Source organism: Nicotiana tabacum, chromosome 23 (assembly GCF_000715075.1).
Source record: "Nicotiana tabacum cultivar K326 chromosome 23, ASM71507v2, whole genome shotgun sequence".
Taxonomy (NCBI): Eukaryota; Viridiplantae; Streptophyta; class Magnoliopsida; order Solanales; family Solanaceae; genus Nicotiana; species Nicotiana tabacum.
The window spans coordinates 18,084,395-18,100,035 of NC_134102.1; the positions used below are offsets into that span (position 1 = coordinate 18,084,395).

At 39.4% G+C, this 15,641-nt stretch overlaps 1 pseudogene; it reads left to right on the forward strand.

Moving 5' to 3' along the window:
* The first annotated feature begins 10,190 nt into the window (after nucleotides 1-10,190).
* The window catches only part of LOC107771332 (UPF0481 protein At3g47200-like), a 30,259-nt pseudogene continuing 24,808 nt past the window's right edge, over nucleotides 10,191-15,641 (forward strand).

Consider the following 15,641-nt stretch of genomic DNA (forward strand, 5'->3'; position numbering starts at 1 on the left):
AGTCGATCCTGAATCAACTTAATCTTTTCCAAGGCATCCTAAACTAAGTCTGTACCCAATAGTCTAGCCTCACCCGGTTCGAACCAACCCACTGGAGACCGGCACCGCCTACCATACAAAGCCTCATTCGGAGCCATCTGAATGCTTGACTGGTAACTGTTATTGTAAGTAAACTCCGCAAGTGGTAAGAACTGATCCCAAGCACCCCCAAAATCTATCACACACGCATGAAGCATATCCTTCAGTATCTGAATAGTGCGTTCGGACTGCCCGTCCATCTGAGGGAGAAATGCTATACTCAACTCTACCCGAGTACCCAACTCATGCTGTACTGCCCTCCAAAATCGTGAGGTAAATTGTGTACCCCGGTCAGAGATGATAGATATCGGTACACCGTGAAGTCTGACAATCTCGCGAATATAAACCTGAGCCAGCTGCTCTGAAGAGTAAGTAGTAATCACAGGAATGAAATGAGCTGATTTGGTCAGCCTATCGACAATCACCCAAACTGCATCAAACTTTCGTTGAGTCCGTGGGAGCCCGACAACGAAATCCATAGTGATCCGCTCCCATTTCCATTCTGGAATCTCTAATTCTGAAGTAATCCACCCGGTCGCTGATGCTCATTTTTCACTTGTTGACAATTTAGACACCGAGATACATACCCCACTATGTCTTTCTTCATCCGCCTCCACCAATAGTGCTGTCTCAAGTCCTGATACATCTTTGCAGCACCCAGATGAATGGAGTACCGTGAACTGTGAGCCTCCTGGAGAATCAACTCACGCAAGCCGTCCACATTAGGCACACATAGCCTACCCTGCATCCGTAATACATCGTCATCCCCAATAGTGACTTCCTTGGCATTACCGTGCTGAACTGTATCCTTAAGGACAAGCAGATGGGGGTCATCATACTGAAGTTCCCTAATACGATCATAAAGAGAAGACTGAGAAACCACGCAAGCCAAAACTCGACTCGGCTCGGAAACATCCAGTCTAATAAACTGGTTGGCCAAGGCTCGAACATCCAAGGCTAAGGCCTCTCTGCTACCGGTAAATATGCTAAGCTGCCCAAACTCTCCGCCTTACGACTCAAGGCATCGGCCACCACATTGGCCTTCCCAAGATGATATAGAATAGTGATATCATAATCCTTAAGCAACTCCAACCATCTCCGTTGCCGCAAATTAAGATCCTTTTATTTAAACAGATGTTGTAGACTCCGGTGATCGGTTTAGATCTCATAATTGACACCATACAAATAATGCCGCCAAATTTTTAAGGCATGAACAATAGCTGCTAACTCTAGGTCATGTACATGATAATTCTTTTCATGCACCTTTAACTGTCTGGACGCGTAGGCAATCACCCTACCGTCTTGCATCAACACTGCGCCGAGACCAATACGTGACGCGTCATAATACACAGTATAAGATCCTGTACATGTAGGTAATACCAATACTGGGGCTGTAGTCAAAGCTGTCTTGAGCTTTTGAAAGCTCTCCTCACATTCCTCGGTCCACTTGAACGAAGCACCCTTCTGGATCAATTTGGTCATAGATGCAGCAATAGAAGAGAAACCCTTTACAAATCGGCGATATTACCCTGCCAAACCAAGGAAACTCCATATTTCTGTAACTGAGGACGGTCTGGACCAACTCTTCACTACTTCAATCTTCTTTGGATCTACCTTGATCCATTCTCATGATACTATATGACCCAAAAATCCCACTGAATCAAGCAAGAATTCACACTTTGAAAATTTTGCATATAACTTCCTTTCTCTCAAAATATGAAGCGCAGTCCTCAGGTGTTGTTCATGATCTTCCTAACTCCGAGAATACACCAGAATTTCGTCAATAAACACAATGACGAAGGAATCAAGATAGGGCTAAAATAAACTATTTATTAAGTGCATAAATGTTATTGGGGAGTCGGTAAGCCCAAAAGACATTAAAAGGAACTCGTAATGACCGTACCGAGTCCTAAAAGCAGTCTTTGGGATATCTGGCTCCCGAATCTTTAATTGATGATAGCCTGAATGTAAGTCGATCTTAGAGAATACTCTGGCACCTTGAAGCTGATCAAATAGGTCATCAATACGTGGCAATGGATACTTGTTCTTCACTGCAACCTTGTTCAGCTGGCGGTAATCAATACACATCCGCATAGAACCATCTTTCTTCTTTACAAATAAGGCAGGAGAACCCCAAGGCGATACACTGGGCCGAATAAATCCCTTATCCAGCAATTCATGTAACTATTCTTTTAATTCTTTCAACTCTGCTGGGGCCATACGGTATGGTGGAATAGAAATGGGCTGAGTGCCCAGTAACAAATTAATGCCAAAGTCAACATCCATGTCAGGTGGCATACCCGGAAGTTCGGATGGAAATACATCAGGAAAATCCCTTACTACAGGAACTGACTCTACAGTAGGAGTATCAATACTAACATCTCTCACATAGGCTAGATACGCATCACACCCCTTCTCAACCATTCGTTAAGCTTTAATAAATGAAACAATCCTGATAGGAACATGATCTGAGGTACCTCTCTACTCTAGCCGCGGTAGACCTGGCATAGCCAATGTCACCATCTTGGCGTAACAATCAAGAATAGCGTGATAGGGTGACAACCAATCCATGCCCAAAAAAATATCGAAATCCACCATACTGAGCAATAATAAATCAGCTCTGGTCTCAAAACCACTGATAATAATTAAACACGACCGATACACACGATCCACAATAATATATTCACCCACAGGTGTAGATACATAAACAGAAGAACTCAAGGAATCACATGATACGCCCAAATACGGGGCAAAATAAGATGACACATAAGAATAAGTGGAGCCTAGATCAAATAAGACTGACGCATCTCTATGACAGACCGGAATAATACCTGTGATAATAGAATCGGATGCAACAGTATCTGTCCTAGCAGGAAGGGCATAATATCTGGCCTGGACTCCCCCTCTAGGGCGACCTCTACCTGCCCGACCTCCACCTTTAGCTGAATGTGCATGTGGAGTGGTAACTGGTGCAGTAATCATGGCTTGAGAAGCCTAAGGACCCCATGGAATAGATGGGGCCTGAGAAATCCGTGGAGGTGCACCCCTCCTAAGTATGGGGCAATCCCTCATGATATGACGAGTGCCACCACACTCAAAACAAGCCCTCGGAGGACGTGGCTGCTAGGACTGGCTCGGGCCTGATCGACTAGACTGCCCACTGAAAGCACCCCGTACAGGAGGTACAGAAGACACCGGTGGTGCATAATATGGAACCTATGGTCTGGGAGTAGTCGGAATACCACTGGAAACTGGCAGTGCTGAATGAATAGGATAGCTCACATAACCTCTACCATGACGGGCTGCAACTGGGGCACGAGAATTATTATATGTGCCAGAATCTCGAGGTCTCTTAGCTTCCCTCTCTTCCCTCTCCCGAGTCCGCATACCTTCCAATCTCCTAGAAATTGACACCATTTGTTGGCATGTGATGTCCATCTCCAGCTCTCGGGCCATACTGTATTTGATACTAGGGTGAAGACCATCGATAAATCTGCGAACCCACTCTCGAACAGTAGCAACTAAGGCTGGTACATGCTTAGCTAAATCACTGAATCGGACTGCATACTCTGACACGGTCATAGAACCCTGGCGCAACTGTTCAAACTCTGCGCGCCATGCATCTTTAAGGCTATGAGGAACATACTCCCTTAAGAAAATATCTAAAAATTGAGTCCAAGTAAGTGAAGCTACCTCAGCCAGACTATCCAACTCATATGTCTGCCACCGCTGGTAAGCTGCTCCTCTAAACTGGAATGTCGTGAAAGATACCCCACTGGAATCCATAATACCCACAGTACAAAGGATACAGTGACATTCCTTCAGAAAACCTCGGGCATCCTGTGAAGTTAAACCTCTGAAAGTGGGAGGGTGGTACTTCTTATACCTCTCGAGCCTGAGCTGCTCCGCCTCTGAAACTGTTGTCCTAATCTCATGTCGAACCGGGACAACTGGCAGCACTGGTATAACCTCTGGGGCATGGTCAACTTGGGCCCGTGGTTCTGGAGTATGGGCGGCGGGAGTCTGTGCTCCTCCCCCAGCCTGAGATGTGGCAGGAGTAAGTGGAATTAACCCTTCCTGAGCTAGAGTGCCAAACATGCTCAAAAACAGGGCAAGAGTTTCCTGAAGTGCAAGAGTAGCAATAGGCGTCTCAGGTGCCTGCTCTCCAACTGGAGCTACTGGTGGCTCTAGTGCAACAACTCGTGCAGGTGCTCTAGCTGTACCACATGGTCTTCCTCCGCCTCTGCCCCGACCCCGGCCTCTTGCGGCTCCAACAGGGGGTGCGGGTGTCTGATCATCAGATCCAGTTGTGCGTGTCCTCACTATCTATGAGAGAATAGAAAGACAATTGTTTAGAACTTTGAAATCAACAAAGGCGCACGATAAGGAATCAAGAAATGAATTTTTCGTAACAGTTCCATAGCCTCTCGAAGATAAGTACAGACGTCTCCATACCGATTCGCAAGACTCTACTAAACCTGCTTGTGACTCATAACACCTATGAACCTAGTGCTCTAATACCAACTTGTCACGACCCCAAATTCCCTCTGTAGGAGGTCGTGATGGCACCTAGCCTCTAAGACTAGGTAAGCCTATCAATGCGGGATAATCATAAATATCTGAAATAAATAAACTACAATTTCAAATAATTACAACTCCCAAAACCCGGTAGAAATAAGTTACAAGCTTCTAAAAATTTATTCTCAATGTTTCTATGTATCAAGGTCTAAAGAAAAATAAGGAAGCAACATAAAATAATAGAAGGGGACTTCGGAGTCTGCGGACGCTGGCAGATATACCTCGAAGTCTCCGTGCGCAGGTAACTCACTGACGTCTAGACTGGTAAGATATACCTGGTTCTGCACAAAAAGATGTGCAGAAGCGTAGTATGAGTACACCACAGCGGTATCCAGTAAATGCCAAGCCTAACCTCAGTAGAGTAGTGCTGAAGTCAGGTCAGGCCCTACTGGAGAATAGATAATGACATGAAAAAATGTTTATACAATTTAATAAGTTAAAATGACTATGGAAATGAATCAAATAGTATGTCACATTTAATGACGCTAAAAAAATTCAAATAATATCTCGTAGAATCAAAACAGAATTTCCTTTCAACTTTATGAAAATCACAACAATTAATCGAGGCAACTATGGCCATAAATCAATATCAACAAGGGCACTACCGAGGTACCGCCTCGTAGTCCCAAATCATAAATCAATTCACAATATCTCATTTCTTTATATCACCGCGGGAGCCTTCACAATTTATTTAAAGAAAATATTTTTTCCGAAATAGCATCCCGCGTTTTAGCCACCCTTATCACACCGCATGACTTCTAGTAGTTACCCCTACTAGCCACGCGTATCAAGTCACCCTTATCTCACCGCATGCGTTTCAATACCCGTACCTTATACCACCGCATGCGTATCAATATCACAATATATCATAATTTGCACCTCAAGTGCCCAATATTTCAATTTTCCAAAAATAAATCAACAACGATATTTTTCAATAATAAAGAGCTCACGGCTCCATCACAATGAGTACCAAAAAATCTTACGAAAATATTCAGGAATAAATAATTCAGGAAAATAATATTTCAAAATCTTTAATACATTACTTCAATATCAAATTTAAAAATGTCAAATACTTCATATTAATAATGTTTAATTTAAAGAAAATCAACCTTCAAATAATGCACAGTATAAAAGAAATCAAGTTTCAATTAAACAGGTAAAACAATTAGCAAGAAAAGGTCAAACAAATTTAAAGTATATATCTCACATCAACGATGAAGAATATATAACAAGATAAAATAATTTAATAAATGCGCAACAATGATCTACACAATTTAAAAATATAATCTTTCACATTTAGCCAGTGTACACACTCGTCACCTCATGTACACGACTTTCAACATATTTCAATAATCACTTTAATATCAATTATAGGGGAAATTTTCCCCACACAAGGTTAGACAAGTCACTTACCTCGACTTGCTCCAATTTAACCAAGTAGTATGCTTTTTCCTCGATTTTTTGATTCTGATTGACTCGTATATAGTCATAATTAATTCGATAGAGTCAACAAAAATTATAGAATCAATTCCATAAGAAAATACTATATTTTTTCAATAAAATCCGAAATTAACTCAAAAATGGCCCGTGGGGCCCACATCTCAGAAATCGGCGAAAGTTACGAAATATGAACGCCCATTCAACTACGAGTCCAACCATACCATTTTTACAAAAATCCGACATCAACTTGACCTCCAAATCTCAAATTCTCATTTTGAAATCCTTAGGCTTAAATCCTCTAATTTCACCTCAAAAACATGTAATCTATTCGAAATATTCAATGATAATCTAATATAATTCACTAACAATGATCACATGTGACTTACCTCAAATTTTCCCATGAATTCTCTCTGAAGAATCGCCCAAAACCGTGTTGAAAATGTCCAAATGACAAAAATATCGGAACCCCTCTGTTTTTGTAATCTGATCAGCCCTTCGTCCGCTTCTGCGAGCCACAGCTCGCTTGTGCGAGTCCGCACCTGCGGTCAGTCCCTCCACAGGTGCGAAAAATTCCATCGCACCTGCGGACCTGCCCGCACCTATGCCCTTCCTCTCGCTTCTGCGCAAGCGCTTCTGCGCAACATGAGCCGCATTTGCGGCTCCAACTGGGCAGCCCTCCGTCCGCTTCTGCGAGCCACAGCTCGCTTCTGCGAGTCCGCACCTGCAGTCAGTCCCTCCGCAGGTGCGATGACACAAGAAGCTGTAAATTTCAGAATTTGCCTAAGTCCAAATATTGATCCGTTAACCATCCGAAACTCACCCGAGGCCCCCGGGACCTCAACCAAATGTACCAACAAGTCCTAAAACATCATACAAACTTAATCGAGCCTTCAAGTCACATCCAACAATACTAAAACACGAATCACACATAGATTCAAGCCTAATGAACTTTGAAATTTTAAATTTCTATAAATGACTGCAGAACCTATCAAATCACGTTCGATTTACTTCGAATTTTGCGCACAAGTCATAAATGACATGACGGAGGTTTTCAAATTTTCAGAATCGGATTTCGACCCCGATATCAAAAAGTCAACCCCTCGGTCAAACTTTCCAAAAATTCAACTTTCAGCATTTCAAGCCTAATTCCACTACGGACTTTCAAATAAAATTTCGATCACGCTCCTCAGTCCAAAATCATCATACGAAGCTGTTGGAATCATCAAAATTCTATTCCGGGGTCGTTTGCACATAATTCGACATACGATCACTGTTTGAACTTAAACTTTTAATTTTTTATCAAAATTCCATATCTCGGGCTAGGGACCACGGAATTTGATTCCGGACATACGCTCAAGTCCCAATTCATGATACGGACCTACCGGAACTGTCAAAATACTGATCCGAGTCCGTTTGCTCAAAATGTTGACCAACGTCAACTTAGTTAAATTTTAAAGCTCTAATTCATATTTTAATCCATTTTTTACATTAAAATTTTCCAAAAAATTTTACGGACTGCGCACGCAAGTCGAGAAATGATAAATAGTACTTTTTAAGGTCTTAGAATACAGAATAAATTATTAAACTTAAATATGATATTTTGGCTCATCACACCCTTTTAGATTTAAGTTTGGCCCTGTAACTAACAACAGCTTCACCTCTCTTTTGGACACTTGGCTTATTTTCTGAGCTATTAAGGTAGATTACAAGATCGAGAAATTTTATACTTTAAAAGGAATAATTGAATTTTTTTTGAAATTACAGATTTATTCCACTATTGTTGTGTACTTCATATTTGTTATGAATTATAATGTTATTTATTTGGACCTCTAGTAAGTATTGATGTCGACCCCTCGTCACTACTTCTGCGGGGTTATGCTAGATATTTACTGAGTTCGCGTTGATTTACGTACTCATGCAGCACTTCTGCACTAAATATGCAGGAATTGACAAGTCCATTTAGTGATCATCTTGGCATGTAGGCGCACCTGTTAAGGAAACTTTATGTGAGTTGTATTCCAGGCTACATATCGCAGTCCACTGAGTCTCCATTGTATCTTTTTTTGTCCTGTCTTATTATATTCGGGATAGATAATGTATTATTGTTGTACTCCTTAGAAGAATGCTCATGCACTTGTGACACCTGATTTTGGGAGTTCCTTCAGGTTATTCATTTACTCTATAAATACTCTACAAATATTGAGACCGTTGGTTTTGGGATTTATAAATATTGAGTTATTCATACCTCACAATCACTCATGTCTTCAGGTTTTGGGAGTTCGTGTAGATAATTTCATTTACTATATAAATACTATTTTATACTATTTAATTAAGGAATATTATGGTTTCAAAATAGTAAAATAAGTAACTAAATTGGTAATTCACCGTTGGCTTGCCTAACGGTGGTGTTAGGCGCCATCACGACCTATAGTGAATTTTTGGGTTTGACAGTCACTAACACAATTGAGACCAGAAACTACTACAAACTCCCTGATTGAAAAGCATAATGTTGTACTATCCACATATATTAAAATTGAATCAATAGGACTTTCTTCCAGTTGTAGAACCATGAAGCACCTGCACAATTGATGTTGATCCTCACAGTGCTTCATATTGAGGAAACTTCCAAAACAAGTAGTACCAAATAATTTGTATTGATCTGGAGTAAGCTTTTCTTTGAGGTCGGAGATTATGTCTGATATGCGGTGATAAAATAGGCGGGTGTTTAACAAAGAGTTTTATTTCCTGCATACAAAAAAAATTAAAAAGATAAAATATATGTTTGAAAATATAGTACAATTATGTTGAATACATAACTTATTGATGAAATACAACATAATGCACTGATAATTACCACAAAAACTGTGAGTTATGGCAATGACTGTTGTTTTAAATACATCAGAATACAATTGGCTTGAGAATACATATGAATACAGTTAGGGTGAATACATAACTAAATACAGAACAACTAGCGTATTTAAAAACATTGTTGAATGAACTAAAATACATATAAATACAGAACTACAACAGTCAAAAATTACTATAAAAAGTAAATATCAGTGTAGGCAATATCAAATACATATAAATATATCTACATACAAGAAGAGACAACCATTGTACAAGCTAATAATTAATGTATGCGAACTAAAATACATATAAATAATGCATCTACAATTACCTTGTCGTTCTGTGTTTCCGAGCTAGTTCCTTTATCGACCTATTTTCCCTTGCTCCACGAAGCATCATCCATGAGTTTTCTTCTCTTTTCCACATCAGGAAGTGTTGATTTTTTCGAAGATTTCTCAACTTGACCTTGTTTCATAGGGTTATTGTGTATTTTTGTTCTCCTTTCGGCTTCAGTGGTTGCTGATGAACCTAAAAATACAGGTTCCGCTTGAGTGAATTGTAAATCGAAAGATGGCCCATCAAAATTTAGTGCTTTAGTGGGTATACCTCTGGTAACCCTCTTATGAGTTTTTGAATCAGCCATTGAAGAGGAAATTTCAAGTTTTCTAGTGAAAACTAAACAATGGTGAATATTTTAAAAAAATATTAAAGAGAAAAAGAAGAAGTTTTAACCGGCCAAAAGCTAAAAACTTTAACACTTACCACAACTTTTTGGAGCAAAAAATATTGTAAATTGAGGAAGACAATGGCGCTGATAAAGGAGAATCGTGGTTCAACAACGGGGAGGACAATGGTGCTGTGAGAGAGAGATCGTTGAGAGAGAAATAAGATATTGTACGGTAATTTTGTGAGAGAATAAACTGAAAGAATGTGAGAGAAAAATATTAGACACCGTATTTAATGGCTTAACGGTTGAAGGTGATCATAAATACATATTTTGCTATAAAAACTAAAAAATAGCTATAAAAAATAATATTTTAAAAGGATTTTTATGTATAATAAATATGGTATAAAGCTTTGATATATGTGGTAAAATTTCCTTTTAAATACTCCTACCTAATAAAATTTTAAGTAAAACAAAGAAAACGACAAAGCCTCGAAAATAATTGAGGAAAATAATCAATGACTTTTCTCATTCTCTATCAGCTTATATCATCGGAGACCATTGACGCAAACAAGGGAAATAACCATTGACTTGAAGTCAACTGATTTCTCATTATCTTCTCTCATTGGCCAACACATCAGATATTTTCGATTATCTGTATTACTATATAATATTTGATCTGATCGCTCTTATAAATTTGCAGGCATCATTCAGGCGAAACAAGAGAACCAACAAAGAAGAAACAGCCAAATCAAAAAAGGTCATTTTTTGCAATTTTCTCGTTATATGCTAAACATATAAAAAAGTATATTCTTTGCTACTTCAAGTTGAATGACATGACACATAGATATAGTGTTTGGTGTTTTTTAGAGGCCAAAAGTATTTTTTTATTAATTTAAAAAAGCACTTACTTCACATAATGAAAGTGTTTGGTCAAGTTTATGGCAAATAAATAAGTGTTTTTAAGTAGTAACAAATTCTTCTCTCATTATTGGCCAACAATATTTTGTGTTGAAAGGCCAAAACAAGTCACATATCATATATTTTCAATTATCTGTATTATATAATATGAGTATTTGATTTGATTCCTCTTATAAATTTGCAGGCCAGCTCCCATCATTTTAGGAGAAGCAAGAGAACCAACGAAAGAAGGAACACCCAAACCAAAAAAGGTCATTTTCTTTTTTGCAATTTTCTCGTTATATGCTAAACATATAAATAAAGTATAATATTTGCTACTTCAAGTTGATTGACATGACACATAGATTCTTTGGTCAAGTTTTCTAAAGACCAAAAGTACTTTTTTATTTATTTTAAAAAGCACTTAGTTTAGAGAATAAAAGTGTTTGGCGAAGTTTACGGCGAATAAAGTGTTTAAGTAGTAACAAATTGTTTTTAGTTTTTAAGCAGAAGCGAAAATAGTTTCTCCAAAATAAGTGTATTTTTGATTGATTTTTAGAACAAGATTACCCATATGAAAAATTCATCATTACTAAATTAATTAGTAGTAGTAACTTCCTTTTTCATATTTTCGAGCTGCCATTTTCCTTTTCATATAATTTGGCGATTAAAAGTACTTTTTAGTACTTCTAAAATGATTTATCCAAGCTACTACTACTCTCAAATCACCTTTTTTGACAAGCAATTTTGAATAAAAATACTTCTCAAAATAAGTAGATTGGCAGCTTAGCCAAATAAACCATTGATGGATATATTTCGTTTAATAATTTTATTATGGATATGAGACTCTTGTTCTATCAAGACTCAAAATCTCACATGTCGTGATGACGCCTATCTCAATAATAGGCAAGCCGACAATCTCAATTAATCACCATATCTATTAAATTTGAAAGCTGTCACGACCCAAAATCCAACTAGTCGTGATGGCACCTAACCCAACCCGTTAGCTAAGCCGATTACTAACTATCCAATTTGAATAATAATTATTAAAGAAATTTAAGTGAATAAAGGTCTTAATCGTGTACAATCCCCAAAAACTGGTAGTACAAATCATGACCCTCTAAGAATAGAGTATACAAAGCGGAAATGAAATAAATACATAGTCTATTTGAATAATGCATAAACAGAGCTTTTATAAATCTAAGGCTACCCTGAACAAAAGGCAGCTACAACAGAAACACAGGTACATCTCCAAGTCCCGCAACCATCGAGCACAGCAACAACAACAACCAACATCTGCATGCAATGTGCAGAAGTGTAGTATCAGTACAACCAACCTCATGTACTGAGTAAGTAACAAACCTATCCGTAGGTTGAAAGTAGTGACGAGCTTCTACTAAGGTCGGGTCCAAAACCAATAGTCCACAACAGTCCATAATAGCATAAAGCAAATAAAACCAGAAGTAACTCGGAGATAAAATGCTCAGCCAAATCATGATTTCAAAAAAATAATAGTTCTTCCTTTCAAATACATCAATGAAAACCCAAATCGTTTGTCGGAGTTGCCAAAAATATGAATAGTTTGAAAATAATAAATTTCTCCCAAAATCTTGTCAATAATAAATAAGATGTTTCATTTTCCTTTCGGATAACTCGTGTAAAAACAAATGCATCACTATGCCCATCTGTCAAAAATGTGTGATAAATCATGAATGATGTGATGTTGTACAACATGAGGAAATTACATCTCTATGCATGTATGTCATGTGTGCATGCCAATGCGATGCAACTCAATGATAAAATCATAAACAGCCCCTCGGGCAGAACATCACTCATATACAGTCCATCGGGCAAACCTCACAGTAACTCGTGCCACTCGGGCATACATCACAATCACTCTTGTCACTCGGGCATACCTCACAATTACTCTTGCCACTCGGGCATACCTCACAATCACTCATGCCTCCCAATCACTCAGCAGTCGGCACTCGACACTCGCACTCAGTAGGTACCTGCGCTCACTGGGGGTGTGTACAGACTCCGGAGGGGCTCCTTCAGCCCAAGCGCTAATAATCTGCACGGACAACTCACATGCTGCACGGACAACTCACGTGCTATAATAATAAAGTATGTTGCAGGCGGGCAGCCCCGATCCACCCTCATCCTCACAAATCAGGCAATCGGCCTCACTTAGTCATAAGTATGCTGCAGGAGGGCAGCCCCAATCCACACTCATCCTCACAAATCAGGCCCTCGGCCTCACTCAGTCATAAATATCTCAAGCCACTCGAGCATTTCAGTAAAACAAGGCATTCAGCCCAAAACATTTATATGCATCAAAATAGAGTCGTAAAACTGAGTTATGATATGCAATGAAATGAATATGACTGAGTATGAACTTTTAATTTAACACAATAATTCACAGCAATATGACCTTTGTGGGTCCCAATAATACTGGCACATAGTCTCAACGAGATTTTTAATATGCTTTTCAGCTCAATTTCTTTAACACATAAAACCGCATGGAGAAATGTCAAGGTTATTTAAATATAAAATTCCACGGAAATAATTTTGTCACAATTCCTATAGTGCACGCCCACACGCCCGTCACCTAGCATATGCGTCACCTCCCAACAATTCACAAAATACATATATTCAGGGTTTATACCCTCAACTCCAAGATTAGAAGAGTTACTTACCTCGAACAAGCCGAATCCAATGTCGAGCAAGCTAAACAATGCTCCAGAAATCCCATTATGCGCGTATCAACTCCCGAACGGCTCGAATCTACCACAATTAAATTGATTCAATCCACATAATTTATAGGAATTAATTCCATATCAAAATGCTAACATTTTCACAAAATCCGAAATTATGCCCCAAAAATTACAAGTAGGGCCCACGTCTCGAAATCCGACGAAGGTTACAAAATATTAATGCTGATTCAACCACGAGTTCAACCATATAAATTTTACTCAAATCCGACATCAACTCGACCCTCAAATCTCCAAATTAAACCAAGAGAATTTTCACAAATTTTTCAACTTAATTCACCAATTACATGTTAAACACAACCATGAATTCGGGTAATTTAACCAATTTAACAAATGTCGCATTTTCTGAACTTAAACTTTCTATCCAGACATCTCTTTTTCGCGAAAGCGACAGGTCCCTCGCGTTCGCGAAGCACAAAATGTGCTTCCCAACATTTGCTCTTCGCGAACGCGAGACACTGCTCGCGAACGCGATGCTTTACGGATCCCTTCTTCTCGAACGCGAGCTCCCCTTCGCGAACACGAAGGTAAAAACCCGCGCCCACTATGTTTCCCTTCGCTAACGCGATACCCCATACGCAAACGCGATGTATAACCCATCTTCTCTCCGGAACGCGAGACCCCTTCGCGAACGGGAAGAGTAAATCCTGCCAGCCACAAATTTCTCTTCGCGAACGTGAGGGCCCACTCGCGAACGCGAAAGAGAAAATCCGAAAAATGCAGCAACAAATATTACCATTGTCACCAAAGCCAAAAATGATCCGTTAACCATCCAAAACTCACCCGAGTCCCTCGGGATCTCGACCAAATATACCAACAAGTCCTAAAACATCATACGGACTTAGTCGAACCCTCAAATCACCTCAAACAACGCTAAAACTATGAATTACACCCCATTTCAAGCCTAATGAACTTTGAAATTTCTAGTTTCTACAAACGACTCCGGAACCTATCAAATCGCGTCCGATTGACCTCAAATTTTGCATGCAAGTCACATTTCACATTACAGACCTATTCCAATTTTCAGAATCGGATTCCGACCTCGATATCAAAAAGTCAACCCCCCGGTCAAACTTTTCAAAAATTCCACTTTCGGCAATTCAAGCCAAATTCCACTACGGACTTTCAAATAATTTTCCGGACACGCTCCTAAGTCCAAAATTACCATACGGAGCTATTGGAATCATAAAAATTCGAATCCGAGGTTGTTTACACATAAGTCGACATCCGGTCACTATTCTAACTTAAGCTTTAAACCTTGAAACTAAGTGTTCCAATTCATTCTGAAACCCTCACAGGAACCAAACCAATTACCCCGACAAGTCACACAATAACTGTAAAGTACAATTTGAGCAGTAAAGGGGGAAGCAAGGTTGTAATACTCAACACGACCGGCCGGGCCGTTACATTCTCCCCCACTTAAACATACGTTCGTCCTCGTATGTGCCAAGACTTGTTTCCAAGCCATCAAATCACCGTTCCATTTTACCACACACGTACCCGGAGGTGAACCCACGACACCCTATCCCACATAGGCTTGACTACACAATACAATTGAAATCATTAATTTAACCTTAGCCCATAAACCTTGGAGTTTAATTTCCAACCTTTAGAATTTCTTTCAAGACACCAATCTTACATTTACACACCATGTAAGTACGAACAAGTTGCATCGAGCTATAACTATAACCGCGGATATAATCAACCAACATATTACACAACTCGCCTGCTCATAGCACCATTCCTGATCACAGTGACTACTCCAAAACCAACCGCATACTAGTATTAAACCTATATCGATCCAAACATCATCCCAAAACCTTCGTACACTGTTGATAATAAAAGAAACACACAAAATCTCGTAACCCCTTATCAGACCAGAAAGTCATGGAGATCTCTCGCCCTAACCGGAACCATAATCCTCTTGAATGTACCATAATCCAGCCTGATGGTACCCATTCTAGGTCCAATGACCTTATTTTACTAGACACAACTATTCCACAGACATGCCGCATCAATATAATTCCAGCCACCATTGCGCAATCTGCGTACCCAAATATGGGAGATGTCTCAAGGAAGAGATTCGTATTACAAGTTCAACAAGCACTACCACAGCCGCAATGTTACAACCAATTCCTCAAATTTCGTGAAGCCATAGGCGCATGTGCACAATTGTGGAGGAAGGAAATTAATGAATCAGATAAATTATCATAGAAATAAAATTCCCTCATACGGCACGGACAACTCATGTGCCAATAATATGAATCGCCCGGCATGATCACGGGCCTCCAGTCCCAGCATATCATACATGAGCAATTAAACAAATACACTTTTATATGATAATGAAATAATATTCTCAT